The 27999-nt window shown below is 47.1% G+C and overlaps 1 long non-coding RNA gene across 2 annotated transcripts; it reads left to right on the forward strand.

The window, feature by feature from the left end:
- Positions 1–547: 547 nt before the first annotated feature.
- Positions 548–27926, forward strand: LOC105095090 (uncharacterized). 2 transcript variants are annotated; one of them, XR_004139819.2, is made up of 4 exons: positions 548–811; positions 14823–15006; positions 26754–26852; positions 27490–27926. It is a non-coding gene; the product is annotated as an uncharacterized LOC105095090 (long non-coding RNA). The 2 variants fall into 2 exon arrangements; XR_004139820.2 differs by lacking the exons at positions 26754–26852; positions 27490–27926 and adding an exon at positions 22771–23572.
- Positions 27927–27999: the final 73 nt, after the last annotated feature.

The following is a 27999-nucleotide window of genomic DNA, read 5'->3' on the forward strand; positions in this document are numbered from 1 at the left end:
CTTTCCTGAGAAGCACACCAGTAGACAGGGTAGATTCCAAATCATTTATCACTTTTAAAGTGCTTCCATATGCGTGTTGGACCCAGCCTGGCCCTAGGCAAACGTTTTCTGAATGCATTAAAATTCAGGACTATTTTTTTTTTAAAGTGTAGACACCAATGTTTCATTGAATTCATGTCTGGTAATTATTAACTTAAATTATGGCTCACACATGACTTGACAAAGTAGACCATGAATTAAAACACGCGCGCACACACGCACACACCCCAGAACTCTTCAATAGATGTGACCAACTCTTCCTTTGCTTGTTATTGAGATGTCAGTCAGTAATCATTAGGCAAACACTCTTCATGGAGGGAACTGCTAAGAGGCCCAGGAGTCCCAAGAGACGATCTAAAAATGTCAAAAATGTTACAGTATAAATGAATGACACCAACAAGAGAACATGTGGTAGAGATGCAAGCAATTAGTTAATATATTACAAGTTTCAACCTCTGAGCAAAACAGGCAACAAAAATTTCCTCTTGACAAAAGGCTACAGATAAGATCAGGTTGATTCCCAGACAATACCATCTCCCTGAACTGGAGCAACCCTCCAGCAGGCTGGGAGGGAGGGATGATCGGGGCGGTGGGTGGGTGGTTCTGGGGTCTGTAGGGTGTGAATCCTTAGGAAAGGACTGGCTGGACTGCCGGGCTCTCGCGAGGAGAAGCTGAGTCTGAAATGAAGGAAGACATCCGGTGTCCCCGCATCCGGCTCACCGTGAAGCCAGCCGCCTGCTCCTTGCTGGGGCTTCAGAATGAAAGTTAGAAGGTAGAATGACATCTTACTGCTGTTTTCAAAGGAAAAGAGGTGCTTGTGAAAGCTGACGGGATGGGGACTTTGTACGGGCAAGTGCTTGTTTGTTGCTTTTCAGAGGAGATTTTAAAAACTAAATATTGTCTATTACATAGTTTCTCTCTCTTTCCTTATACACACACACACACAGACATAAAGAAAAGATGTTTCAAGCAAAAAATCTGCCAACATACATACACATACAGAAAATATGTTTTAGGCAAAAACACACGATATGCACTTGGCTAAGGATTTGAGTAGGTCCTTTAGAAATACCAAAGAAACACAGAACACAAGAAAGAAGGCATGAAAACCTGAGTTCACCAACTCTAAATGTAAAAAAATTTGTAGACAGTTAAAAATGTCTGCCCCTGTACACACGCGCACCTACACTTTCACACTTCCTCTGTTTACTAAATAACATTTCAGCACAGTTTTCATCTTATAAGGAAAGTGTTTGAAACTTGGAATAAGTGCACTTAATTAAAGGAAGGCTGTGAAAATGTGCACTAATCTGATATGACTAATAGCAAAGTGCATGAAATTGCTAATTAGAATTTCATTAAAGGTGCTGCTTTATCAGACTGTGAATATCACAACCTTTAAAATTCTTTCAGGAGAGCTTAATTCCTTTTCAAACAGAAATATTCTTTAAAGACATTTGATTTGTTCTGAAGGAATTTGTGGTTTAGGCTGGAACTTAAAATGTTGCCGATATTCCAGGAGGTGATATCAGAAAAGGAATACAGATCAGGGACTTTGTTTCATTTGCCTGATGAATCCCTTTCTACCCCACCTCTGTGGATTATTGTTCAAAAACCCAGTCATGAAAATAGAGTCGAGTCCTTGGTTTATTCCGCATGTAATTTGTTTTCTGCTGCAGCCAAACGTTTATCCTCTCCCGAAAGAATAAAGGAAACAGTCCTTTATAAAATTTTAGTCATTAAAAGTAAAATTAAACATTATCATTTTCACACGCATTTAAAAAATAAAAAGGAGCAGACGGTAAAATATTTTTTTCTTTAAAAGACTACTCATTAAAGAAGAAAAAGAAGACAGCAGCTTTTACTCTTTCTTTAAAAAAAATCCTCTTAAAATATTAATAACATTTCAATCATAAAATCGCACTTTTTAAAATTAGACAAGTCCACTGTTACCGATAGCAAATGCAGTTTTACTCTGACTTGCTTTCCTAGGTTACAGGGTTTAATTTCCTAGGTTTTCACAGTTTAATTATCCCGGGCACTAAATCAGCATTTCAGCTTGCTTTTTACCACTCGGATTAAAAAAAAAATTACCTTTTTATTCTTTAATCTTCTCTATTTTCAGGTTTATTTATAGATTTATAGATATGAAATAGATCACCTCTATTTTCATATCCATAAAGCCATATAACATTTTTTCTCTCTGAACACAGTTCCCAATGTTACCAATTATATTTTTTAATTTGCAGTTTTGCCTTGTTTTTCAAGGGTTCTTACAATTAGTAACTGGCTTCTTTTTAATATTCAAGCTTGATTGAACAGTTACATTTTGTTACTGAAAAACCATTAACGTTAATGGAAACTACAGCTCACTGAAAGCAGCGGTTTACTTTTACAGAAGTTGTTAAAAACCTAGCTGGGCTTCAAATTTGCTGAACACACCAGTTAACAGTGATGTAATCTTGCAGAATTGAATATTTTAAATACACTTTAAAAGCCTTGGTTGAAAAGCTAATCAGTCATATTTACCTGATGACCATATCTGAAAGGAGAGAAAATGAGAACAGAAGTAACTTTATTTGAAAAACAGTGTGATTTCTTTGGACATTTAAACAAATCTCAAGTGGCTTAATTACAGTTTTCTCTGATTTTAGCTCCAGCAGGAGGAATTTTCACGGCATTTAGATAATTTATCAACTGGGCTAGGTAACAGACAAAAGATTACATTTTCCTTTCTAACATTTGGGAGGTACATTTCTACAATAAATGCAACGATTTTAAAAGATCGGTCTAGACTTAAATGAATGAAAATTATGCTCGTTAACTGTAATGTCTGGCGTCCGAGGTGGGGTGTCAGTCTTGCCTATCGGTGGGCCACCGTGGTCAAACAAAGCTGCTTAATTCGACTGTTTTAAGTTTCAAATTGAGAAATATTGTCCTAATATGGCAACAATGGGGCTGTTGTCCTTTCAAGCACTCAGCGATTGCAGCCTCCTTACGGCTCGTTTTATGCAAAACGAATGGCAGGTAATTGAGATTTAATTCTTTTCAAGTAAATTACAGTGAGTGCGTGACACAAAGCCGCGGCGGACCCTCCTTTCTCTGTCAATAGTTGAATTAACGATGGCAGGAGTAAAAACAGCAATTCGGCACCACAGCCCTCCCTCGGCCCCGACCCTTGACAAAGGAGGACCTGCCAATCAGGCCGCGCCACCTCGAGGCTGGGAATCCTCGGGGCGCCGAGGTTCCGGGATGGAATGTTCCGGTGTCTCGGAGCAGGGGTCGAGAAAGCCGAGGCGCCCGCGGGGGTCAGCGTGCGCGCTCCACCGGCCGGGTGCCCACCGCGTGGTCACCGCGGACACCAGGGGCTTATGGTGCTGGACCCGCGCGGCCGAGCTGATGGCACAAAGGCTTCCCCGGGGGCTGGTGATCCTGGCGCTCTAATTACAGGTTAACCTGGCCAGGCTGGCCTCCCCGAGAAACACCCGGGAGGGCTTCCGGAGGAGGCGGCGCCTCCGAGCGAGAGGCAGGTCTGACAGCCGGGTTTGCCAGCGGCGCGGGGTGGCTGCGCTCTGCGCGCTGGGGTCCGAGGGGCCGAGACCAGAGCGCCAGTTCCGACCCTGGTGAGAAGGCAGCGGATGGGGTAGGCCTGAGGGGCGGGTCGGGAAGGGACGGTCGCCAGAGAGGGCGCATGCCTAGTGTTTGTTGCCTGCGACCCCAGGATCTCCGTAGGCTGCCTGGGCGCAGGAAGGGGTTTGGCTCCTGGTACACACTAGGTGCTCAGTAATCACTGAACTGGCCACTGACGTATGTTGTGACTGATCACTTCCCATTGTATTTGAACGAAATCCCAACTCCTTTCTGAGGCCCACGGGGTCTGTGTCCCCTAGCTTTTGCCTGGGTTTGGAATGCCAGGAAGGGAATTCTGCCCGGTGGGTCTTAAATGGGTAATTTTGGGTGGGTTAACCTCTCTGGCCTCAGTTTCCACAGCTGTAAATGGAGTTAATAATGGAACCCTACCTTCAGGGGTCCTTATGAGCATTTAATAAGCTACCAGTAAAATGCTTAAAATGGTGCCTGGCATAAAGAGCCCAATAAATGTTAGCAGGGCTTACTCGCCTCAGTCACATCTACGTTTCCCTTTTCCTGGACCTCCATAAATGAACCTGTGCCTCAGGGCCTTTGCACTTGCAGGCAGAGCTCTTCCTCTGCCCTTGTCATGGCTTCTGCTTCAGGCCTCAGCTCGGCTGTCACCTCTGAGAGAGCTTCATAATCACCTGGCAGTCTTGTCCATCACTATCACAAAGCAGTTTGCTTTCTTCCTAATTTTTATCCTTTCTCCATATATCTTTCTCTAGTCACTTATCATATATTGTCTGTTTCCTCCCCAAAGTGCAAGTTCCATGAGAATGGGGCCCTAGTTTGTCATGTTGTCTGCAGGTCCCAGCACCTCGATCAGTGCCTGCTCTGCAGTAGGTGCTCAGTAAATCCTGCAGAATGGATGGATGGAGTCACAGCCTCTGACCGGTACATCAGAGTGGTTGAACTGTGTCATCTCTAAGTGCCCAGTTCTGTCATTTGAGATTATAAGTGATGTCATTGGCATGGAAGTTGTATTTTCAAAATTAAAAACATAGTAGTAATTTTCTAAAGTGATCTAGGTTTTTAGGAAGGGCACTAGACAATTGGAGACTTTTCTTGATGTCACCATCTTTCTACCCTGACCAGTTTTGACCATGAGGCTGGAGCCAGTCTCTGGGAGCTCTCCCCATGGCTCCCTGATCCTGGGAGGTGATGGAGGTACCTTCCAGATTCTTCCCTAGCCTGCGCCCAGGAACCCTGTAGACCTCCGCCTCCCAGCACAGCAATGCCCACCTTACAGCTACCTGCCCTTCAGTGCCACCCACCAATGGCTACATCATTTCGCACTGGCCTTTTGTCCCCAAACCCCCCTAGCCAGAGCTTTTCTGCTCTGATTGCCCTCTTTGGCAGTAATCACAGATTCACACCTGCTTTTCCTTCTTGCTGGAGCTAGCTGCTTTAGACTGGCTCCTGCTGGGCTTGCCAGACCATCTGAAGGAGCCAGCGAGGCCGAAAGCTCAGCCCATGTTTGGGGAGATGAGTCAACTGGCAAGGATCACAGGGTCACTGCATCTCTGTGTCCAGGCTGGAGCCAGGGACAGAGTATTTCTGGAAGCCCTGGCCTGCCTTCCCATCTCACACTGTTTATTTACTCAGTGAGATTATAAACAATGAGTATCTTGGACCTGGTGTGACCATCCTTGGTGGCCAGCGCCTGTTCCAGCATCTTACCTTTGGGAGAGAATTTGGAGAAGACCTCTCTGGCTATCCGGAGGACAAGAAGGATAAATACTCAGCTCATTCACAGATGCAAAACGAGTTGCTTAGCACCACTGGATCGGGAGCTGGGGACATAGATACAGTGATAGCGGACACTTGTTTAGCACTTTGCGTGTGCCAGGAACGGTTCTAGGTGCTTCATGTGTGTTACATCATTAACGAAATACTCGCATCTCTATGAAATCGATTCTATCATTATCATTTTTATGCAGGAGGAAACAAACTCAGAGCAGACAGAGAGGTCGCTGAGGTTACATGGCCAGAAGTGATGGATCTGAACTTAACCAGAGCCTGCAGGTCTAACCAGCACACTGCATGGCCTCTCTGTCTTAGTCTCCAAGATGGATAAGTTGCAGCCCCGGTTGTCCAGGGGCACCAGAAGCAAATGGAAGGTAGCTGGGTGGGTGGGTGTGGTTTCCCATACAGGGGGTCAGTAGTGATGCATAATGGTTCTTTCTACACACCTGGCCCTGTTCTAATTGCGTTACACATGTTATCAGCTCTTTAAGTCCTCGCAGCGCCCTAGGAGGCAGGAAGGAACGTCACCCTCATTCTACAGATGAGATGCAGGGAGATCCAGCAGCTTCTCAAGGTCTCAGGGCTTGTAGAGGGCAGCGCTAGGATTGGAACCCACAGGGCCTCTCTCCAGGGCCCGTGCTCTTACCTCTGCCTTGTGCCTGGCCTCTGCCTGGTAGACCTGGGGCCCCTGTGCTGGTCCTCAGGCAGTGAAGAGGGTGCTGAGCCCCTTCGGTGTCACCAGGAACACCCTGAGCTTGGAGCCCAGAGCTGCTGCTCATTCCCGGAAACTCTTGGGGAGACTCCGTGACCTTGTCTGTGAAATGGGGTCATGAGGTCAGCTCTACCTGCCTCCCAGGGCTGCTTCGGGGAGTGAGGAAGAGAACGGACTGTGAAGAACGCTGTGGAGTGTGAACACTGGCCAGAAACACTCAGTTCTGTGGGCCTGGTCTGAGCTGGGCAGCCTGGGGAGGGACACAGGCGACTGATCTACCTTCACGCTACCTTCATGCAGGCCCATGAGAAACGAGGAGGTGATTATTTTAATTACAAAACAAATGACTATAAATAAGGTGTCTCCTTTGATGATGCAAATGATTAGAGAATTGTCTGCTTCTTCCACCCCTCTTTTGTCATTTTCTAAGAGGTCTGTATTCAAAGGCCCCTGGGCCAACACACGTGCCAAGCCTGGTGCTCAGAGATTTATGTGCTCCATCCCCCCAGGCCCTCCTCGTTGCATCCATTTTACAGGCTGAGAAACTGAGGGTTTGGAGGGCGAATGGATGAGCTGGGCTCTGACCCAAGTCCAGCTGGCTCTAGTCCTGGCACCTTTACTTCAGCGCTGGAGGGTCCCGGCACAGACCGGTGTGGCTGCCCCTCTTCTCTGTTCTGAGCTTTCGGCTTTAGTTGCACTTTTGTCTGAGGGTCTCCCTCCCTTGATCTCAGTACTTTTATGTCCTTCACCCTTCCTCAGTCTTGGGGGCCCACCACCCACACAATACCTCTGTTGAGTGCCTGAGGGACGATTCCACACCCCCTCCACCCATCCACCCACCCACCCACCAGCTTGCTGCTAGTGGGTAAGAGCTTGAAGTCAACACAAGGCACACGAGGCACAAGGTGAGGAGACGTCTGTCCATCCTCAGGACCTCACCTTGTGTGAAGCGGCACCCCAGAGTGCCAGGGGGCCCTGAGTACAGACCAGGCTGCCTTGGTTCCCTCTACGTTCACTCCAGGCCTCCTTCTGGCCCCAGTAGCTGCATTTATTTTGGCTTAAATGACTGAGTGGTCAGGGATAGTAAAAGTGTAACTTCATGAAACCATCAGGCGGATTGAAAGGGGTTGTGAAGGGGATGCCATCTGCTTGTGGGCTTGCAGGGCCCACTCTGCATGGGCTGGTGGGCTTTGCTGTGGGAATACAAGTTTGCAAGTGGCTGGTGACTCTACTGGTATGTCAGCGTGCCCATGGGCGGATGCTGGCCAGCCTCAGGAGGTGACTTCCGACAGGGAGAATCAGGCTTGGGCTGCAAGGTGGTGGCATGAGGATGAGGGAGACACATTCTCTGTTTGCCTTGAACCCATGGGGTGGCCAAGGGCGGCTGCAGGCTGTGAGCATGTACAGGAAGGAGTGTTTGCCTTTGGAACTGGCATAGCCACTGGGGATAGAGTCCCGGTTCCCCCACTTACTAGCTGTGGGGCCTTGGGCAAACTACACAGCTCCTCTGCACTCCATTTCCTCGTCGGTAAGGCTGGGATAATAGCTGCATGTAGCTCAGAGGGTTATTGGTAGGGGGTAATTATTCAGTACGTGGAAAAGCGTTTTGAATGGTGTCTGGCACAGAGTAAGCAGTCAATAAATGTTAGCTGATCTTCAAAATACAAGCTCAAGATTATCTTCTCCCTTCCCAGCTGCTTTCCCAATCAAAATACACAATATGCAAAAGTTGTAAAATGGGATGCCTTTAAAGCTGTATGTTGTCAAGAGACAATCCTGATGTGTCTTCTCGGCCCCACCACTCACTCCTGTGTCATCCTTTGTAAGTGACAGTTTTCTGAGCTCACAGTTTTCTTCTCTATAAAATGGATATAAAATTAAAAAAAAATCTAGTATTAATTGTGGGAATTTTGTGAATAATGTACATAAAGCAAATGGCACTTGTCATCCTTCTTCATCCCCTGCGCTTTTTCCCCTCTGTGCGAGTTCTTTCGGAAGCCTATGAGATATGTTCTCCAAATCAGTTTTCCTTCCCTCCTGGGGACACGAGAAGACTACATTTCCCAACTTCCTTTGCAATCAGGGGCCTCACGGGACTGAGTTCTGGCCAATGGAACGTGGGCAGGAGTAATGCATTGTACTTCCAGGCCTGGCCCCTAAAATTTCTTGCAAGATCTTTCGTGCTTGTTTTCTCCTCCACCTGCCAAGAGAATGTGGCCCAGGGTGACCTTGGGGGCTACAATTTGAAGATGGTGGAGCTCCCCAGCAGAGCTCTGCCCTTCACTGCATACTCCTTATCAACCTGCTTGGACTGGGACGTGTGTATTAAACCTTTGAGATTTAGGGGTTATTTGTTACTGCAGCTAGCAGTTAGCCTATCCTGACGTATACAGAATTTTATAGAACCCCTACCTAGTGTATATCCCTGCATACATTTATATAAGATTTTGTACATATTTTAGACTTCCTGGCTCCAGCCCCCTTAAATGCATCTATATGACCCAAGGTAAAGACCTTAATGCCTTAAAGAACCAAACCCAGCTGTTGTTATTTGTGACGGTGGTGACATAATTCCTGAGAGCTTCTTGGCTTCAGAGCCTCCCTATAGCAGAGAGATTCGGAAGACAACTCCTTACCTAAGGGATTTTAGTAACAGCCTCCCCTCTCAGGGCAGAAGTCTCCTAAGAGGACATTGCTAATCATGCAGACACTCTTGTCCATGCTGCAGTTACCAAAGTGCCTGCTCTCCTCCTCATGGCATGTCCACCACATCTGATGGGTCATGGGTTATGGGATCAGGCAGCCACTCCTCTCTGGAGCCCCTAAGACTAGGCTCAGGCCTCCTGGCATCTCTGCCCTCCTTCTGCCTGGGGTGAGATGGGCTCCTCTGCAGCCTCCCTGCATTAAATCGAGCGCCCCCTGCAGGCCAGGGCTGGGCTGCATCCATCCCCTTTCTCAGAGCCTGCTGCAAGGTTGGGGTGCAGCAGATACCATTTGTTTTGCACAGGATTGTTGATCTCAGGGGTCAGGCACCATCTTTACATGTCCAGGAAAAAAAAAATCCTCAGCTTGGGTAAAGTTTATAAGAATTAAAAATAATAATGACTTTAATATATTGAGCATCTGTTCTCTTCCAGGCCTCCTGTTATTTCTTTAAGTCCTTTTTCATAATCCTGTGAGGTGAGTTTTAAATAGCCCATGGTCCGGGTGAGGGAGTGGAGGTGTAGAGATGCCAGGCCCAGGGTCTCAGGGCTGCAGGGGGTGGGTTGGAGACTCCAGCTAGGCTCACTCCAATGGTAAGAACAGCTAACTTTTCCTGAGCCTTTACTGTGTGCCAGCAACCATGTGCCATAAGGGCGTTATATGAATTATTTCATTTAATTTTGATAATTTTCTTTATGGAGAAGAGACTACCATTATTTTCACTTTCCAGGTGAGAAAACCAAGGTTCAGTGAGGTGAATTATCTGTTTTTCCCAAGGTTTCATGGTTAAAAGAGGTGGTGCCCAGATTCAAGTTCAAATCATTCTTCCTTTAGAACTTGCACCTTCACTCACTCGGCACTTTGCTGAAGTGGAAAAGTGTGATAGGAACCAGGAGAACTCCTCCAGGGGTTGTGCCTTTGGGTTGACAGCCTGCTGAGTCTGCAAAGTCTGACTACGTGCAAAGTCTGACTCTGTGCCCTGCTGTGACACAAGGGGCCCAGACTGTCCCAATGTGTTGGCGTGCTGGGAGAGAAGAAAGCTGGGTGCCTATACCTGCAACCTGAATAAGTCAGTGCCCTGGAAAGGGTAGATTTTGCAAACCTCAGAGGAGAAAGAGAGCACCCAGGTAGGGGCACGGATGGCTTTACCAAGCAAGTGGAATTAAATGAGCCTGATCTACCTGAATTTGAATCCCAGCTAACTGAGTGACCTTGAAGAAGTTACCTATCTTCTCTGAACCTGAATTTTGCCATGTGTAAAATGGAGATAATGAAATAATAATATATAAAGTGCTTAGAACACAGGAAGCCCTATATTATATACTTACTTACTCTTTTCATGATCAAGGACTGGTGGACTTTCAATAGTTGAAGACGGGAAGCTTAAGGCACCAAGTGAATGTCAAGAGCAAAGCTTCTGAGTCCAGAAAACAGAGGGTGTTTTCTGAAATGATAAATAGCTCAGCTTGGCTGGTTCATATGGGAGCAACAGAAGATGAGGCTGAAAAGAGAGGCCAGGTTGATGAGCACATGCTTAACTCAGTAGGCAATAGGGAGTCCTTGAGGGTTTTTGAGCAGGGGAGTGTCATAGCTGGAGCTGGATTTTAGAAAGATATCTTGGCTGCAGAGTGTACAGTGGATTGGAATGGGACTTATGGGGGAAATCCCAGTCGAAAACGATTGTCATCAGCCAGGGGAGAAGGTGGTGGCAGCTGGCAGGGCAGGAAAGTGTGAATTGGCACTCATGGCAGGGGAGGTCCTCTGGAGCTTGGCGCTCTGTAGACTCGGCGCTGCTTGGGGTGTGTACGACACACACCCTTGGCCGAGGGCAGTGCGGCCCTGGTGCTCATGCAGGTCTGAGTGAGTGGCTGGGTTTTCCCTTTGCAGGCCCAGGCTTGGGAGGCTGTCCCTCCGGGCATCATGTCAGCACTGGTATCTTTGTTCCAAGAAAGAGACAAAAGAAAGGTAGAGAAAGGGCAGACCAGCCTCCTTTCAGTCCTGAGAACCCGGGGTCCCTGGTGTCCTCAGAGAGGAAAAGCCCTTTGATGGTCCAAAAACAGGTTCCAGAAGACTCACTCGGAAGGGAAAAAGGAGGCAGGCTCCTTTTGGGTTTTCATTTAGGCTTTTGAAAAGCAAAGCAGACTGGCGAGAGCCGCCTGTCTGAGGCGTGTTTTATCTTAACCTTTCCATGTAATCCTGAAAGCCCACCTAATCAATTGAAGATCATAAAATATTAGACTTAATGCTGCAAAGTGCTGCTTTTTAATTCACATAACAAGCTCCTAAATAATTCAAATAGCAAACAGACCCGGCAAGTCAATGGTGGGAGGCTGCTTGGATCAGCGGGAGAGTGTCAACACATGCCACATTTCCCGGATCGACTCCATTTCAAGAACCCTATTAAGTTAATTGCCGGTTTCTGACAGCAGAGAGCATGCTGGGAGCACAGCAAGCTTTATTAGCCTCCGTGGCATCTGGAGACATCAGCCATTTTGCCCCTACTTGCAGGCACTGGGAGCCGCATGGAAAAAAGTAAATCAAATTATGAGACAATAAATGCTTTTGGCAACACGTGGGCATCAGATTCATTGGCGAATCCAGGAGTTTGGGTGTCAGTTGTAGGCTTGTTAAATTTTTTACAGCAACACCGTCTATCTGTTGCAAAAGTCTCAGAGGATGCCACAGAGTGGTTACATCATTTGGCACCAACTGCATGGCCGATGCAGGTAAACATTAGTGCAGTTGAGAGGACCCCACCCCCTAAATAAACTCGTGGGTGGAGACAGTCTTTATTAGAGAGGGAGTTGGGGTGGGCATTTAGAGAGGCCTCAAATACCCCAGCTGTCCCCTGTAGCCCACAAGTTACACATGCAGGTTTGTTAGCAGACCTGCCTGGATTTGGAGACCCAGTGGAGACACCCGCAGGGTTCTGGTGATGGTTGGAGATGGGCAGGGAAGAGAGGATGTGTGAAGTCAAGTCCCCACCTTCTGTCCATCTGGACGTTCCCAAGCAGGGCATTGCTTCCATGGCTTCCTGCTCTCCCCTTGGCCGTCCTGATATACACTGAGTGTGGAGTTGTGGGAGGGCATCCTGGCAGCTTGGAGATCCATCAACAGGTACCACGCAGCAGGGTGGGGCTCTGATACCTCCAATACCATTTTTGATACATGAGAAAACACAGGCAGAGAGAGATTCTGCGACTGTCCCAAGGTCACTCAGCCAGCCGGTTCTCTTCTGTTGCCTGACATCATCCCGTTTCATGCTGTATCTTTTTCAAGTGTTGTGGTGCCCACCTAGATTAGATCTATGTTATAATCCTGGTTCAACCATTTACGGTCTGTGTGACCTTAACTTGAGCAAAATATATGAATTTACTTATCTCTCAACCTTGTTGGCAGAATGAAGACGGGGTGCTTACCAGATGGGAATTTTATGGAGAGGATTGAATTAATGATGTATGTTAAGCGTTAAAGCTGCAAGCTCTGTAACCAAGCTCTCAGCGTACTCTCCTCCCATCATCTGTGCCGGGGCCGCATCTGAGTGAGACACAGATGAGTAAGATTATTCGTGCTTCTAGGCTATTCTTTACAAACCAGCACTCTTCCAATTGATTGGCTTTGCACATCTGAATTCTTACATCGTTTACATACAGGGAGGCAGGTCTTTTTCTTTCTCATTCTCATCTCTCCTTGCCCCAGTCCTGAGATCCAGCCTCAGTGTCTGCAGAAATGACACTTCTTCTGGAATCAGGCCCTTGATAAGATGGAAATACAGTGGGAAAGACCCTTTGTGAATGATGGTGTGAGGAGGCTGGAGGCAAAACTGACAGCAGGTAGAGAAGTACAGCAAGTAGACTGACAGTTTGGATCCTGGTTCTCAGGCTCCCCTGCATTCATGGGGTTGCTGCGCTTTGATGCCAGAAGGGGTGTCAGAGATGGACACCCCCATTTCATTGGTGACGAAACTGAGGCTCAGAAAGAGGTGGAGACTAGTCTGAGATCACACAGCTAGTTAGTGGTGAAGCCAGCGGTCGGAGGTGGGTCTCTTCCCTCCCAATCCTGTCCTCTTTCCAATTCTCAGACTGTCAGGATCGACTTTCTGGGCATTTGTGCTGATTCCACCTTACTTGGGAAGACATAGAGTGAGGCCATTGGCCCGAGCCTTTATGAGGCTTTACCTCCTGCCTTTATAAGGAGAGGATGTGCCATTGCCCCAAGACATCTCTCTCTGAAAATGATATCAATTCATAACGATTTGGCAATAATCACACCTATCATACCTGAGGGCTGAATTCCAGGTACTTTTTTTATAGATCCATGGAGCCCTTTGGGGTAGGAGTTACTGCAACCCCCATTTTTCAGAGAAGGAAACTGAGGCTCAAGGGTTAAGTGGTTTGCCTGAAGTTACACAGCTCTTAAAAGTCAGAGGTAGGACTTGGACCAGGGTTCCTTTTGACTCACGTCCTTTTCCTGTGGCAGCATCCGCCCTCTGCCACTGGATTTTGGCTTAGGCTGGAGGTCTCTAGATGGTAACGCAGGGACAGATGGATAGACCCAGGGTCTAGCACTAGCCAAGATGGGTAGGCATTAGCGAGAAGGTGCTGTTGGATGCACATCCTGCACCATGAGGTTCTGCCCCCTTTCTCCTCGGTTCTGCCCCCTTTCTCCTCCTCCTACTTGTGTACCCTGCCAAGAATAGTTTGGTAGCCAAGGACCCAGAGCTTCCCTTTCACACAGTCCCTAACTAAACATAAATATTAGGATTAGGTTCAGCTGCATCAAACAGAGAAGTCCAGTAACAGTGGCTTAGATGTACAAAGGTTTCCCTCTGACGTATAAGAAGTCCTGGATAGGCTGGTGTGGTAGCTTCATGATCACCTGGGGCCCAAGCTATGTCTCTCTTCTTGCTCTGCCACTCACAACATTTGGCTTCCATCCTCAGTGTTTCAAGATGCCTGCTGGAGGTCCAGCCATTGTGTCCACATTCCAGGCAGCAGGAAGGAAGGAAGAGGGTAGAGCAAAGGAGGTCTTTTGCCTGTCGTCCTTTCCCCCTTTCAGAGACCCTTCCCTGAAGTCCCTCCCTATGAACTTCTCTTGTTTCAGTGGCCAGAACTTAGTCATGCGGCCACACCTTGCTGTAAGGCTGGGAGTGGGGTCTGGGCACATCGCTACCTTAATAATACAGAGGCTCGTGAGTGAGGAATTATGGGAGAAGCAGCAGGCAGACTCTGCCACAGCCCCATTCTGTGGCACCTCTCCCGCTTGCCAGCATGCTGATGACTGAGAATGATGACTTTTTGAATCAGAGAAAACTAGAGTTCGCTTTGGTCAGAGTTTTGCAACACACTTGGAGATAATTGGAAACGCCCCGGGATGCCGCAGGCCTAGGGTTGGAACCACCGTGCTGTCTGGGGCTCTTCGTTCGGGGATGGCAGCGCTGATGAAATCAACAGTAATTCACACTGTCAGTGACTTGCGTCCCACATTGTCCCCTTTCAAAATATGGATATGTTTTATTTCTCTGGGTTTCTTCTGTTCATGACACACTTATTCTGTGAGTCTTCTGAGGTTGACTGGAGGATAGCTGTCCTGTGCTGGAGAATTCAGATGACTCCTGGGCTGTAGAAACAAACACAGACACCACCCATGTTGCAGGCCCTGTACGCGTGGCAGGTCATGTGATCCTCACAACAAGGAGAGGGATTATGATCCCATTTTTAGATAAAAAGTAGAGGCTCAGAGAGACCAAGCAACTTGCCCAGGACCACACAGCTAGTGCTATGGGCTGAATGTTTATGTCCCCTCCTCCCCACCCCACATACACTGTAATTCATATATTATAGCCCCAAACCCCACTGTGATGGTGTTTGGAGGTGAGCCTTTGGGAGGTAATTAGGTTTGAATGAGGTCATGAGGGTGGGGCCCCCATGATGGGGCTGGTGCCCTTATAAGGGGACGAAGGTTGCAGAGCCCTCTCTTTCTCTGCCAGGTGAGGACACAGTGAGAAGGTGGCCATCTGCAAGCCAGGAAAACAGCTCTCATAAGACACAGGCCCTGCTGGCACCCTGATCTTGGACTTCCAGGCTCCAGACTGCGAGAAATAAGTGGCTGTGGTTTAAACCCTCAGTTTGTGGTGTTTTTGTTGTTGCAGCCCAAGGGGATGAAGACAGCTGGTAAGTGTGAGAGCTGGGGGTCGTGCTTTCCATCACACCACGGGGCGCTTGGTGGCTCCCAGCCGTCACACTCAACCCCCATTGCAGACCATGGCTCCTTGTGACAACAGGTGTCCTGGAGACCTCCAAGCATATGTTGTCTTCTAAAGTCTTTTCTTTTCTCCGCCTCCTCCTTCTTTCGCCTCAAGACCCTCCTCTCATCTTGGAAAGACCCCTGCAAAGTTGATGCAGAAATCCAGGCCCATCACCTGCCCTCCACACAGGCTCAGCCAATCCCGTCTCCTTGCTGGGCCCCATGTGGTTCATGCTGTGGTCCAGCCCCCGTGTTACCCCATCTCCGCCCATCAAGTTATGACCCACATCATCTGCAAACTAGGACCAGGGTCTGTAAATTGGAACAAAACCTAGGCTGTCCCCACCCCTGGCATGGGTCCCCAGCTCCGTGAGTGAAACCACGGACTCTGAGGATAGGAAGAAAAGCTCTCTTCTCACAGCCCTGGGAGGCAGGATGAGCTGTGTGCGCAGCTGAGGCCCAGCCTCGCTCGGAGTTTCATATACATAATCTAAATATATACTTTGAAAATTGAAAAGTGCTCACATATAGACTGTGGCTGCGGGGAGGGAGAGCTCTCTTTGAACATGTCTCTTTAAAGACAAAACTTGCCAAGTGTTTTCTTGCCCTCAAGGAGACACTTGAACGTGGCACCAGATGTAAAATGGAAATTGAAGTGTCTCTCCCAGGCCACCGTACACGTATAAAACGGGCATGGTCTATTCTGAGCACTCATTAATAGCTGGTCTCTGAGGGCCCTGGCAGCAGCCAGAGGCTTTTACTCATTAAAAAGGTGGCGAGGTAGAGTTTTGTGGCTTCCCCGCTTCTTGCTGTTTGATCCTGGCGTTTAGATGTCGCCAGCAGGCCCCAGATGAGTGCCCCTCAATTGCCGGCATGAGTGACAATTTTCTGAAGGGTTCAGGAGTGCCACCCACTCATGGATGGGGCAAGAAACCCTTGCTGTTTATCAAGTGGATGTGTCTTTCCTCCAGGTGGGCCCACAACAACATTATCTCAGGACAGACCCAGAGAGGACAAAGCTTTAGCTTGTCAGCTAGTACAAGATATTGGCGATTCTCAGCAGAGCATCGTGGTCCTCTCAGCACCACCGTAAATGACACAGACTCCCCCCCCCCCCCCACCGGGCATGGTCCTGGCAGGGAGGCCTGGGGTCCTCAGATGGGTCTGGAAGGAACCAGACCCTTAGAATTGCAGGTGCTGACTGACAGCCCCCGGGCCTCACGCCCAGCAATGCCCACTTGTGGGAGCCGCTGGTTTATTTTAGAAAAAGAGGATCCCTGGCTTCTTTTTTACACCCCACCTCCCTCTTTGTTCTTTGTTTTGACTCTCCCACTGTTAGGATCAGCATTTTGTCCTCTTCTCCCACTCTTGTGAGGGGAGTGACACTGTCTTGTCCCCATCAGCACACCTGTGAGGACGCTGGACAGTTTTCCAGCATCCTGAGGGCTGCCTCTCACCCCAAAACCTCCAGGTGGAGGCAGGAAGCCTCACTGGCCTCCACAGTTCTGCCTCTTCCACGTCCACGTCTTCTCCTGCTCTGGACCTTTGCTTCTGGTCTCCTTGACTTGCTGCCACTGTGCGTCTTGCGGCAGGCTCAGATGTCACCTCCTCTGAGAGGCCTTTCTTAATATGTCCCCTCCCCCTCCCCCCTCTGCTCACTGTTACATTAAAACAATTCGAAATGGCCTTGTTGACTTGTAGCTCCCTTGTTTTTTGTGGTCTCCGCACACTCCGAGGGTAGATCCGGGAGGGCAGGAACTTCCTGTCGTGTTCACCTGTCTCCCCAGGTGCTCAGGGCCGTGCCTGACCCCCAGAGGTACTTGCTTCATTGAATGGGCCAAGAAACAAAGGAATGAATTGAAGGGTCCTTCTGTCCCCAAACCTGGTTCTTCATCAGTCTCCTGGAGCAGCCCTTCGGGGACTTTCGTTGTGACCCTTAGTAGCTTTCTGGGCTGTGGTCCCCAACTCTTGCGGAGTTTCCTGCAGGAGTGCTACAGGGCTGTCCTACATGGCGCACAAAGTCAGGGTCGCCCCAAGGGACCAGAGCGGAGATGAAGACAAGACGAAGGTCATGGTATCGAGTTCCTACAGGGACATTCCCTGTAGGGAATGTCTCCTTGTCTGTTTTTAATGGCTCAATTTCCAAACTGTGTTGAGAAATTCATTAATTTTTATCCTTTATCATTAGCAGGTAGAAAATTATTATTTTTGAAATGTTAATAATAAATTGAGTTGTTTAAATTGAACTAAATTTCAAAGCTTTACAGCCTGATGTGTTTTCTGAGGGGCAAGAACAGGGTGATAATAATGGAAACCAGCTGGGCTGAGGCTGGGGTGCAACTGTAGGGGGCAGGGCTAGGGGAATCCACTCTCGTGGAAATGTTATATGAAGGATGGGGAAGTTGCCATGTGAACAGCAGGGAAGAGCATTCCTCGGGGGGGAACAGCATGTGCAAAGGCCCCTTGATGTGCTGGAGGACTGGAGAAAAGCTGTGTGGCCGAGAACACTGTAAACAGGAGGAGGGTCAGACAAGATTAATGTTGGAGAGGTAGGCAGGGGCTAGCTCCGTGGTTCCCAAGGGGAGTGGTATTGCCGCTAGAGTTCATTTGGGATATTTGTTGCTGGGAGGTACCATATATTCAGTGAGTAGGCACCAAGGGAGTAAGACTTCAATTAGGGCATCTAACAGTCCTACAGAAAGATGGACTGGCCGGGGTCCTGCTGATTTGAGGATGTCCCAGGAGATACTCAAGTAGGTGAATTTCCAATGATCTGAGTCTGGTCATAACTCTCTTATTCATAGAAACAGAAAGTCATTTTAGCACAGTGTTAATTATATATTGAATTTTCTAGGAATGGAATTACTGTATAAATTAAGGGATGATTGCTCTGTGTTTTGTTTGGATCGTTACCAAGCGGTGTTCGCCATGTTGGGAAAATCACGTCACCCATGGCAACATCACCCTTGGTATCTGAGTCTCCAAAACAACACCCCTGTTGTCAGTCTGTGTTTCTAGCTGTGGCATTCACTATGGTTTTACACACAAATACAAGCCTTTGTGTTAATTAGTGAAGTCCTGTCGGAGACCTTACCTGAAATACAAGATGAAATACATCTTGTTTTATTACGAATTACTTTTCCCCCCCTTTATATTAAAGTTAATATATTATTATGGTGAGGAAAACATCTTGTGTGTAGATAGATTATATTACCCCTGAATTCTGTTTTAGGATAGCAAAGGACCATGACAAAATATTGTCTGAGAGAAGTCCCAGGGCTGGATCCCAAAATTTTGTGTGACTCTTGATACAGAGTTTGGATTTTATGCTGAGAAGCCTCAGGAGCCATGGCAAGATTTTCAGAAGTGATGGGTTCTTTCAGGGCCGGTGACAATGACATCTCCTCTTTTCCTCTTTGATCTTCCATTCCTCTCCTTCTGGCACCTGGCACAATGCTGGGTACCCAGCAGGCACTCTGTAAATTAAAGTGCTACCAGCCAGAACAACCTCGGCCCATGAGCTAAGCAGGTCTGTACTCCTCCCATACAAATGAGATCGCTGAGGCCAGGAGGGGTGGAGCTGCTTGCCTGGACCAGGTAATACCTGGTAAATGATATCAGGTAGATAGGGGTGTATGTGTGTGTTTGGGTTGGGGGTACCTACCTCCTTTTCCTGTCCCCACCAGCAGTTCTGTATGATGTCCCTGCTGGCCAGTCTACTGCTAACCACTCAGCCACCTGCCCAGGCCCAGCCCTGCTCATGGGCCTTCCTGTCTCGCTCCTGTGACTTGACCGAGGCTGCTGGCATCACTGTGTCCCAGGAGCCAGCTTCTCAACCTCTAGACCCCAGGCCAGGATCTAAGAATATCTCCGAGAGTATTCTCCACTCCTGCAACAGATGTGCCCACAAATTACCTGGTCCCAGGGGGCTGGGGAGCAGGCGAGGAAAGGGCAGCGTTTTCCTAAAAGCATTACACAGTTAATGTGCAAAGTTACATCACACATTCACGCACAGGTCCACATTCTGGGAGCTTATTTCAAAACCAGAGGCATGTCAGGGATCTCGAGTGTGTCCTTTACAGAGAAGGCAGTGGGGGGATGTAGACACCCATGAGAGTCAGATGCTTTCACACATGCAAGGGCAGATGGGGAGCGATGGATATTCGAGGGACCCCTGCTCTGCAAGGGCCCAGTGGGTGCCTCCACGAAAGTCTTCTCACTTCTTACCAAGCAAAACCCTGCCCAGTGCACATGAGCAAGCATGTCCTCATCTGACAGGTGTGGAAAATGAGGCCAAACAAGGTCATGTGTCTTCCCATCACTTATAGACCATGTGACGTGGGCAGAGCCTGAACTTGAACCCAGGTTGCTGGACTCCTAATCCCACATCTTCCCCACCACCCAATGCAGTGAGAGATGTGAATGGGTGTGATGTACACTGTATGTATAGAGTGTGGATGTATAGACACACCTAGCTACACTTCTAAAAGATTTTATTAAAGTGTATATATATTCTTTTTCAGATTCTTTTCCATTATAGGTTACAAGATATTGACTATAGTTCCCTGTGCTATATAGTAAATAAACTTACTTACAAAACAGAAACAGACTCACAGACATAGAAAACAAAATTATGGTTACCAAAGGGGAAAAGGATGGGGAAATAAATTAGGAGTATGGAATTAACAGATCCTACTAGACATAAAGTAGATAAAAAGAATTTACTTAGGTACATTTTTTTTTTTTTAATTTGATGGGTCTGGGTACTTTATTTCTAAGAGCCACAGAAAAAGCTCTGGAACCTATGTGAGATTGCAGCCAGTAGACAAAGAACTGTCCACAGAACCTGTGAAATAACAAGTTGTAAAAATGAATAAGATTGAGTTCACTCCACAGTCCTATCGAGTTTAGCTCATTCAATTGACGAATTAATTGTCTTGAATTATTGTTGGTAATTTTAGGGTTTTTAAAAATTAACTCGAGGGTGTTTTCACATTCAGAGACCATTTAGAAGTCTATTTGGTTTCATAGCACAGGGAACTATGGTCAATATCTTGTAATAACCTTTAATGAAAAAAAACGAAAATGAATATATGTATGTATATGCATAACTCGGACATTGTGCTGTACACCAGAAATCGACACATTGTAACTAACGGTACTTCAGTTAAAAAAAATTTGAAAAAAAGAAGTCTATTTGTTTTCTAAATTTAATATTGGAGACATGACAGTTATAAAGTTAAAACCCTAGTTCTTCCTTATGCGTTTAAATTCTGCTTATAAAATGTATTGTTCTATTTATTTTCCTAGTAGTTTTTTATTGTGGTAAAATATGCAAAACATAAAATATATCATTTTAATCATGTTTAACTGTATAATCCAGTGGCATTAAGTCTATTCACACTGTTGTACATATCTGCACTTTTTTAAGAAACCTAAGAAATCTCTTCTGAAAATTCTAGCCAAGAACAAACGGATCAAAGGCTTCTGGGAGACAAGCCAGCCCCACGTGCCCCCGTGTCCACATCCCAGGGTCCAGGGAGCACTTGTAAGCACGTCTCTCCTTGTCTAGTAAGGTGTGTATTTCTGCCGGGTTCTCTCGGTCTCTGAGGTCACGTGGCTTGTTACCACCGAGAGAGCATCTCAAAGCCAAGCTGCCTCTTCCTCCCTCTCTATTTCAAAGCAATGTTTCCACAACCAGATTTACATTTTCAAAAACCCTTCAGATAATCACAAACCCAAGAAACTTCCACTCCTCTGAGGTTTAATTAGGAGAAACTGTCTTTCTGGTACTTCTGAGAGCCCGGCTCTGAATTTCTCAGCAGAAAGGGAAGGTTCACGGCAGATGAGTGGGAGCAAGGGGGACCTGTGAACAGCCTCCCCCTCGTCCCCCTCTCTTCCCTGCAATGGAGAAAAAGATGTGTTGCAGGTCATGAAATCCCATTGCGAGTGTGCCCTGTATCATTAGGACCCAGAGAATGGGGACGATCAGAACGCAGGATAACACATTAGCGATAGATAATAGAGTCTAAATAAACATAATCAGCTTTCCTCTACATCTCCGGACCAAAGCTTATCTATAAATACTCTAATGACGCCCAACCAGCCAATTACTCGTTTCTTGGAAGAGCCCCTTATTAATGGCGTTGCAGTGAGGGAAAAACATTAATTATTGGACACAGTGGGATCTTTTACGTTCTGTCTGGTCCGGACAGCACCAATTAATGCAACAATTATTATCAATGACCGTGGCAGCCTACTGAGTGCAGCCAGCCCGGGCCGACTCGATGGGGTGGGAGAACACGTGTGCTGGGGGACCGTCACCCACGCTCACTTCACGGAGCCTGCTGCTTCATCACTGTGGAGACTGCTGGAACAAAGCAGACGGTGGCCAGAGTGTGTTGGCTTTTCCTTTTAAGCCTCAGGATTGTGCTCCTGGAGTGCTAAGTAGGGGAGAGGAGGAGGAGTCAGAAACTAGTCTGTTGTGTTAAGTTGCTAAGTGAAGCCAGGCAGAAGATCGGAGAAAACAGGCCACCTTCAGGGCATGAAGCACCTGTCTTGGGCCCCACTCACTCTTCCAGTCCCTTCCTTCTCGTTCATTGTACTGCAGCCTCACGGCTTCCCTCTTAGCTACTCCAATTCAGCAGTCTGCCATCCTGCCCCAGGACATTTGCACAAACCCGAAGGAGTCCCTGCGCTTTGCAAGGCTGTCTCCTTTCTGGATGCAGTATAAACGTTCCCTTCATAGAGAGGTCCTTCTTGAGCCTAGGCCCATAATACACATTTCCCTTAATGTCAGTCACTGCTTGTTTCTATTTTTTATACAACATCTATCACAAATTAGCACAGGGGACTGTATTCAATTTCTTGCAATAAACATATAGCAAAAAAATCTGAGGGGGGAGGGTATAGCTCAAGTGGCAGAGCGCTTGCTTAGCATGCATAAGGTCCTGGGTTCAATCCCCAGTACCTCCTCTAAAAATAAATAAATCTAGTTACCACCCCCCACCAAAATAAAATAATTAAATAATATAATAATAAATTTAAAAAACATAAAGTTAAAAAAAGAATCTGAAAAGAAAATATATATGTATGTATATGTATAACTGAATCTCTCTGCTGTACACCTGACATTATAAATCATCTACACTTCAATAAAAAATGAAATAAAAAAACCCAAAAAAATTATAATATACTTAACGGATATATCTCATTACTTTCGTTGTGTCTGTTTCCCCCACAGCAATGCAAGCTCCATGAGAGCAGGGACATTGTCAGTTTTCTCCAGCATCTGCCTGAGTGTCTTGCATTTAGCAGGTGCCCAACAAACATTTGGTGGGTGAATGAGTGAATTTGTGCATTGTGTAGAAACAGATTATACTTAAGGGGTTCCATGCAGATACGACAAAGGCTAAACTGGCTATTCTCTTGCAGAAATTCCATAGGAAAAAAAAACCCAAACCGTTCTATTAATAAATAGCAATAATGATGTCTCCTGCAAACTATGTCGACCCTACTTCTGCACTTTAAAAGTGAGTCGTGTTTGAAGGGCCTTTGACAGGCTGTCCTGTAAAATGCTGGCCTCCATTATTATCCACATCATGGAACTTTATTGGAACAGGTGAAAAATGAATCTGCTCTGCCCAAGGTATAAAACAATTGCAGGAACGCTTTTATTTTTCTCTTCTCAGTGACAAGAAGAGGATCTCTTCTGGGAGGCATTAATTACAGAGCACTTTGGAAAATTGGTTCAGTGAAGGCTGGGAGAACTCCCCAGAGCCTTGGTCAGGGCTCTGAGAAGAGGGTGTGCCCCGGTGGCTCTCCTGGAGAAGGAGCTCCAGGCTGTTTGCACCAGAAGTTACCCTTTCGGAGTGTTAAAGCAGCTCATACACCTTATTCAAAGTCAGAGCCAAGTTCAAGAAGCTTATTTGACCTCACTGAACCTCAGCAATCCCTGGGGCCACTAACTGGGGTCCAGCCTCGTGTGTCATTGACTGAGATGATCTCCTCCTGAGGTTTTCTAACCAACGTGGAACAGTGGAAACTTAAAGGCAGCCACAGGAAATCCTTAGCTGACGGCTGCTGTACAGATGTGGCCATGGCAGGCACTACCATTCCAGCTCTCCTAAATAACAGTCTCCAGGGAGACACTTAGAAATGACAGGGACACTCAGGGCATCTGTCAGGGCTGTTTTTGCTTTCATCTCTTCTGGAGAGTGGCAATGACCTCAACTCACAGTGATCTCACCCCCTCTGCACGCCTCCAATACATTTGGTCTTGACCCTGCCTTTGGGCCCAAGTGTGGACTGTCCAGCATCTAGGCTGTTTGGGGGCCGGCAGATTGTAAGCTGCTGGAGGGCAGGGTCTGCAAGGTCCCTACCCTGCTCAGTGCCAGCTTGGTGATGATAGCTCGGTGGTGTTGAGCAGAAGGCTGTTTCAACGCCACGTTGCATTGACATTATTGTAATTCTCTCCCCACCTCCACCCCCGCCTCCCCCCAGACCAGCCTGTGACTCCTGGAGAGCTGGAACCATGAATTATTGTTCCATCTCTGGTGCCTGGTGTGGGGCCCCAGCCCCCAAAATGACTTTCAAACTTTGGAATGAGCCAGTTGATGGTCTTAGAATGAAGCTGCCCTCAGAGGCATGTCAGAAGAGGCGATCCCTGCTCCAGAAGAACCATTCTTTTCTTTCTCCCTTGAGAAGGAGCATTTTGGGTTACTGTGAGCCTCTAGATGCCCAGAATGAAAATAAGAATGAAGCATTAGAGTCAGATGATTGCAAACAAGGAGGCCTGCTGATCTGCGTTCGAATCCTGGTCCTGCCACCTACTGGCAGCAGGCATTGGATGTGGTACTGGCATCCATCTGGCAGCTTGGCTTCCTTGTGTGTAAGATAGAAATGGTCACAATCTCATCACGCTGGAGGGGTGTTCCACGGGGTGATGTCAGTAAAGTGTTTAGTATGATGTCTGGGACAAAATAAAGCTCCAATAAATGTTAGCTGTTGTGGTTATTTCTGCTCTAAATGGAGAAGTTCAGCCCTGGGACTGAGGTCAGCTGACAGATTTGTAGGGGAACTAAGGCTTGTCCTCAGCCTAGAGGATGCAGCAAAGACAGAGGTTGATTCCGTCCCAGGGAATCCGTTGCACGTTAACCATCGTGGTTTCCTGCCCACTGGAATCTCATTTATTCTGGAGAACCTGGCCCGTGTCCTGCAGAAGGACACCTTACGTGGACACTGAGTGTTTGACAAACGAAGGGAAGGATGATGACCAGGGAGCGTGGGCTGCTTCCGAAGGCCCCAGCGACGGTGTTTGGGGTGTATTTCATTGCTCGCTGTAGTCCCCGGACTGTGCCGGACGATCATTAACCATCTTTAAATCAACCAGTGCCTGCAGCCACATAGAAATGCCCATGTCAGAGGATCCAGATCATAAATCATGGGCTGCAATTCAGATTGCCTGCTGTTAGGGCTTTAAATCAGGACTCATGTTTAAAACTACTATCTGCTTTTTCTGCTTTTGGCATCTTGATATGTTTGACATTTCTTAATCAACTCATGGTGTAAAAGTCCCATTACTATCAGCGGCTCAGGGGGACGACTGTCTTTTTCTCCCAGATCCCTCGTCACCCCCCCAGGCAAATGTTGTGTACACTGTGTGTAGCTGTCTCGTGTGACTACCCCGAAGATACTTCCTAAAATCAGTGCAGGCATTTTAGGTGTTGTGGAAACAGACAAGCAGAAAGGTATTTTATTTATGTAGATTTGATGTGTAGGGCGTCTAGTTGGTGCCCCTTGGTATCCTTTGATTCAGATTCACCCTTCCTTGTTTTATTCATTCCCTCCCTTCTCCTACTGCCATTTCCTACTGTTTCTCAATATAGTGATTCTCGACTTCCTGGAAAGTTGAAGAATATGGTAGTCATTTAAAAAGTGTAAAATTCCTAGAGTGGAGGGTATAGCTCAAGTGGTAGAGCACATGTTTAGTATGCATGAGGTCCTGGGTTCAATCCCCAGTAACTCCTTTAAGAATAAATAAACAAGTAAACCTAGTTACCTCCCCCCACCAGAAAAATTTAAAAAAATAAATGAAAAGTGTAAAATTCCTTACCCAAAATTGTGATGTCTCTTCCAATGATTTCCGTTATTATTCATGACAAATGATTTTGTTTTTGAATTGAGAATATAGTTTATTTCCAAAACAATAGCATGAGTTCTACATCAATGTCCAAATCCTCCACCGTACAGTTGTCAATTCTGGGTCATAAGTAGAAGTACGGATGGAAAGCAACTTCTTCCGGTTTTGGGGGGTTTATGGCCTCATAACACTTAAAGAGTAAAACTCCTTCACCGCTTGCTCACTGCTCTTTACTTTTTCTCCGCATCTGATCGCACTTCCATCATGCTTGCTACCTCATGACATTTTGTGACAAGTTCAGTATCTTCGTCAGTGCGGTACCTATCTGTGAACCTTATATAATTGGGGTCCCTCACGTCATATGTGTACCTTACCTAATTTCTCTAACCATGAACCTAATTTAATTGGAAACCAGGAACCTTTGAGCTATCTAATGACATCATATGGCTTTTATTAATTTCTGCCTATTTGCTTAGTTGCCCATTTCTATGCTTATTCTAAACTTTGATGAAGAAAGGAAATGTGGAGAAGGCAGGTAACAACAGAGTTTATTCAAGCAACAAATGAAATATTAAATGAAAAGAAATGAAGTCAGTAATAAATGAAATCCACAGACATATGAAGCCATGGTACTGAAGACTACCTCTGTCAAGTACCAACAACAACTTTCTTTACTAAAAATATGCGGGAAAGTCTCCTGGGCTCTGGATTGCCTCTGGGCAGGGTGCAGGTGGCGCCAGCAGACCGAAGGTACGGGGACGCCCTGCTGTAGCGAGTGGGTAAGAAAGCAGACCCTGAGGTGACTGCCTAGCCATGGGATTTGGGGTAAGTTATCTAGGTTTGTGGGACCTCTGATCTTTCATCTATAAAAAAGGAGCCAAAATTATCCCCTATCTCATAGGGGAGTACTGAGCTTAAATGAGATAACTTGTGTGATACACTTTGCACAGTGTCCAGCTCCCAGAGTCCTCAATAAAAGAAGGTTAAATGCTTTCCTAATAATTAGGACCAGTTAAAGATGGCATGGGCTTCCTTAGGGATGGGCTAGGGAGTCCCCGGCCACTCGAAGTATTTAAGGGGAGGCAACTGGCTTCTCAGAGTTTCTCCTGCTAACGAATTACCTAGGGTGAGTGCTACCATTTGAATTCTGATTTCCATAGGTTCTGGGTGGGGCCTGAGTTCTGCGTTTCTAATGAGCTCCTGGTGATAGTGATGCTGCCAACAACCACACTCTTATGTGGTGGCCACTGGCCACATGTGGCTATTAAATATTTGAAATGTGGCTGAGTCCAAATTCAGATGTACTATGAGCGTAAAATGCACATAAACAGCATATAAAGAAAGGACGTAAAATATCACAATAATTTTTATATTGATTGCGTGTTGAGGTGATGATATCCTCCATACATTAGGTTAACTCATGTATTAAAATTAATTTCACCTGTTCCTTTTTACTTATGTATTTAAGTTTTTACCATGGCTGTTAGGAAATGTAAAATGACGTGTGGCTTACATTCCATTTCCACTGGGCAGCGCTGAGCTGGATCATCTCCGAAGGTCCCTTCGGAGCACGTGCACCGAAAGTCTCTGGTGTTCCACGTCGTCTCTAGGCTGACGTCCACTCGTGTCCAGGTGTGCGTCCCCTGGGGAACGGGTGGCCTGTTTCCTCCCGCTGCTGAAGTCAGTGAGCGGGGCAATGACAGAGCCCAGGGGTCTGCAGCCTCCTGATTGCCTGGGGTGGGGGTGGGGGTGGGGGGTGAGGCGGGAGCCTGTGTGTCTCTCCACTTTTCTCTCCCTCTCAATCTCCCTCAGAGCTAACAGGCAACAGAATGCTGTGTCGCTGCAAGGGGTAACCAATTTCCACCATGAAAATGCCATCTCTTATAACTGCCTTTCTGGAGAAAAGCCACTTCGTCTTTAATCCAGAGCTCCTCACTGAACTTACCCCTCCCCGCCTGAAATAACAACGGCTGCCTGGGGAGGCTTTCCCTTTGGGAGCTGGGTGTTTGGGAACCCAGGGGGCAGAGGTCCTGGCAGTGCCCGTGGACGCAGTGCCGTCTCCTGGAAGGTCACCTAGCAGATGTGGCTCTGAGTCACCTGAGGGTCTGGGGAACTGACCCGCCACCCTGCAAATGACAGGGCTGTCAGAGGCGGGGGGTGGACCTGTCGGGGCAGGTACTAGCTCAAGCCCCATGACTGCAGACTTTTAACATCATGTCTGATCTCTGGTTCCCACATCCAGCCGCCACTTTTCTTCTTGTTGTTGCAGTGCATGGTTTTTGCAGGCATAAAAGTGAAACTGGAATTTGAAAACCACCTGCCATTGTCATCTCCACCATTTCCATCTTTCCTTGTCTGTTCATAATGACTGCTGGATACGAGGTTCTGACTTTTGCACAAGGAACAGGCTGGAAACCTCCTCACATGACTTTGCCCAGCCATCTCACTGGACGAGACGCAGCGCAGTAAGCAGTGAGGAACTTGAATGCAGTCCTTACTCCTTTCTAGCTGGGGACCTCGGACAAGTGATACAGGTGCTCTGTGCCTTGGTTTCTTTTCTGTAAAATAGTGATGGCGATAATACCCATGTCCCACCTCGGCAGAGCTCTTGTGAGAATTACTGAATTAATGTGATCAGGGGCCGAGAAGAGTTCCCCTTGCCTGGAAGGCTGTTATTCTTGGCTAATAAATGCTCCCTGAATGGCAGCCTCTTTTTTCAGCTGGCAGATTACTTAGAAAAGCCCCCAAATTGCACACCTGGTTGAGTAAGTCAGGTCCT

The sequence above is a fragment of the Camelus dromedarius genome, chromosome 8 (genome assembly GCF_036321535.1).
Source record: "Camelus dromedarius isolate mCamDro1 chromosome 8, mCamDro1.pat, whole genome shotgun sequence".
In the NCBI taxonomy this organism is placed as follows: Eukaryota; Metazoa; Chordata; class Mammalia; order Artiodactyla; family Camelidae; genus Camelus; species Camelus dromedarius.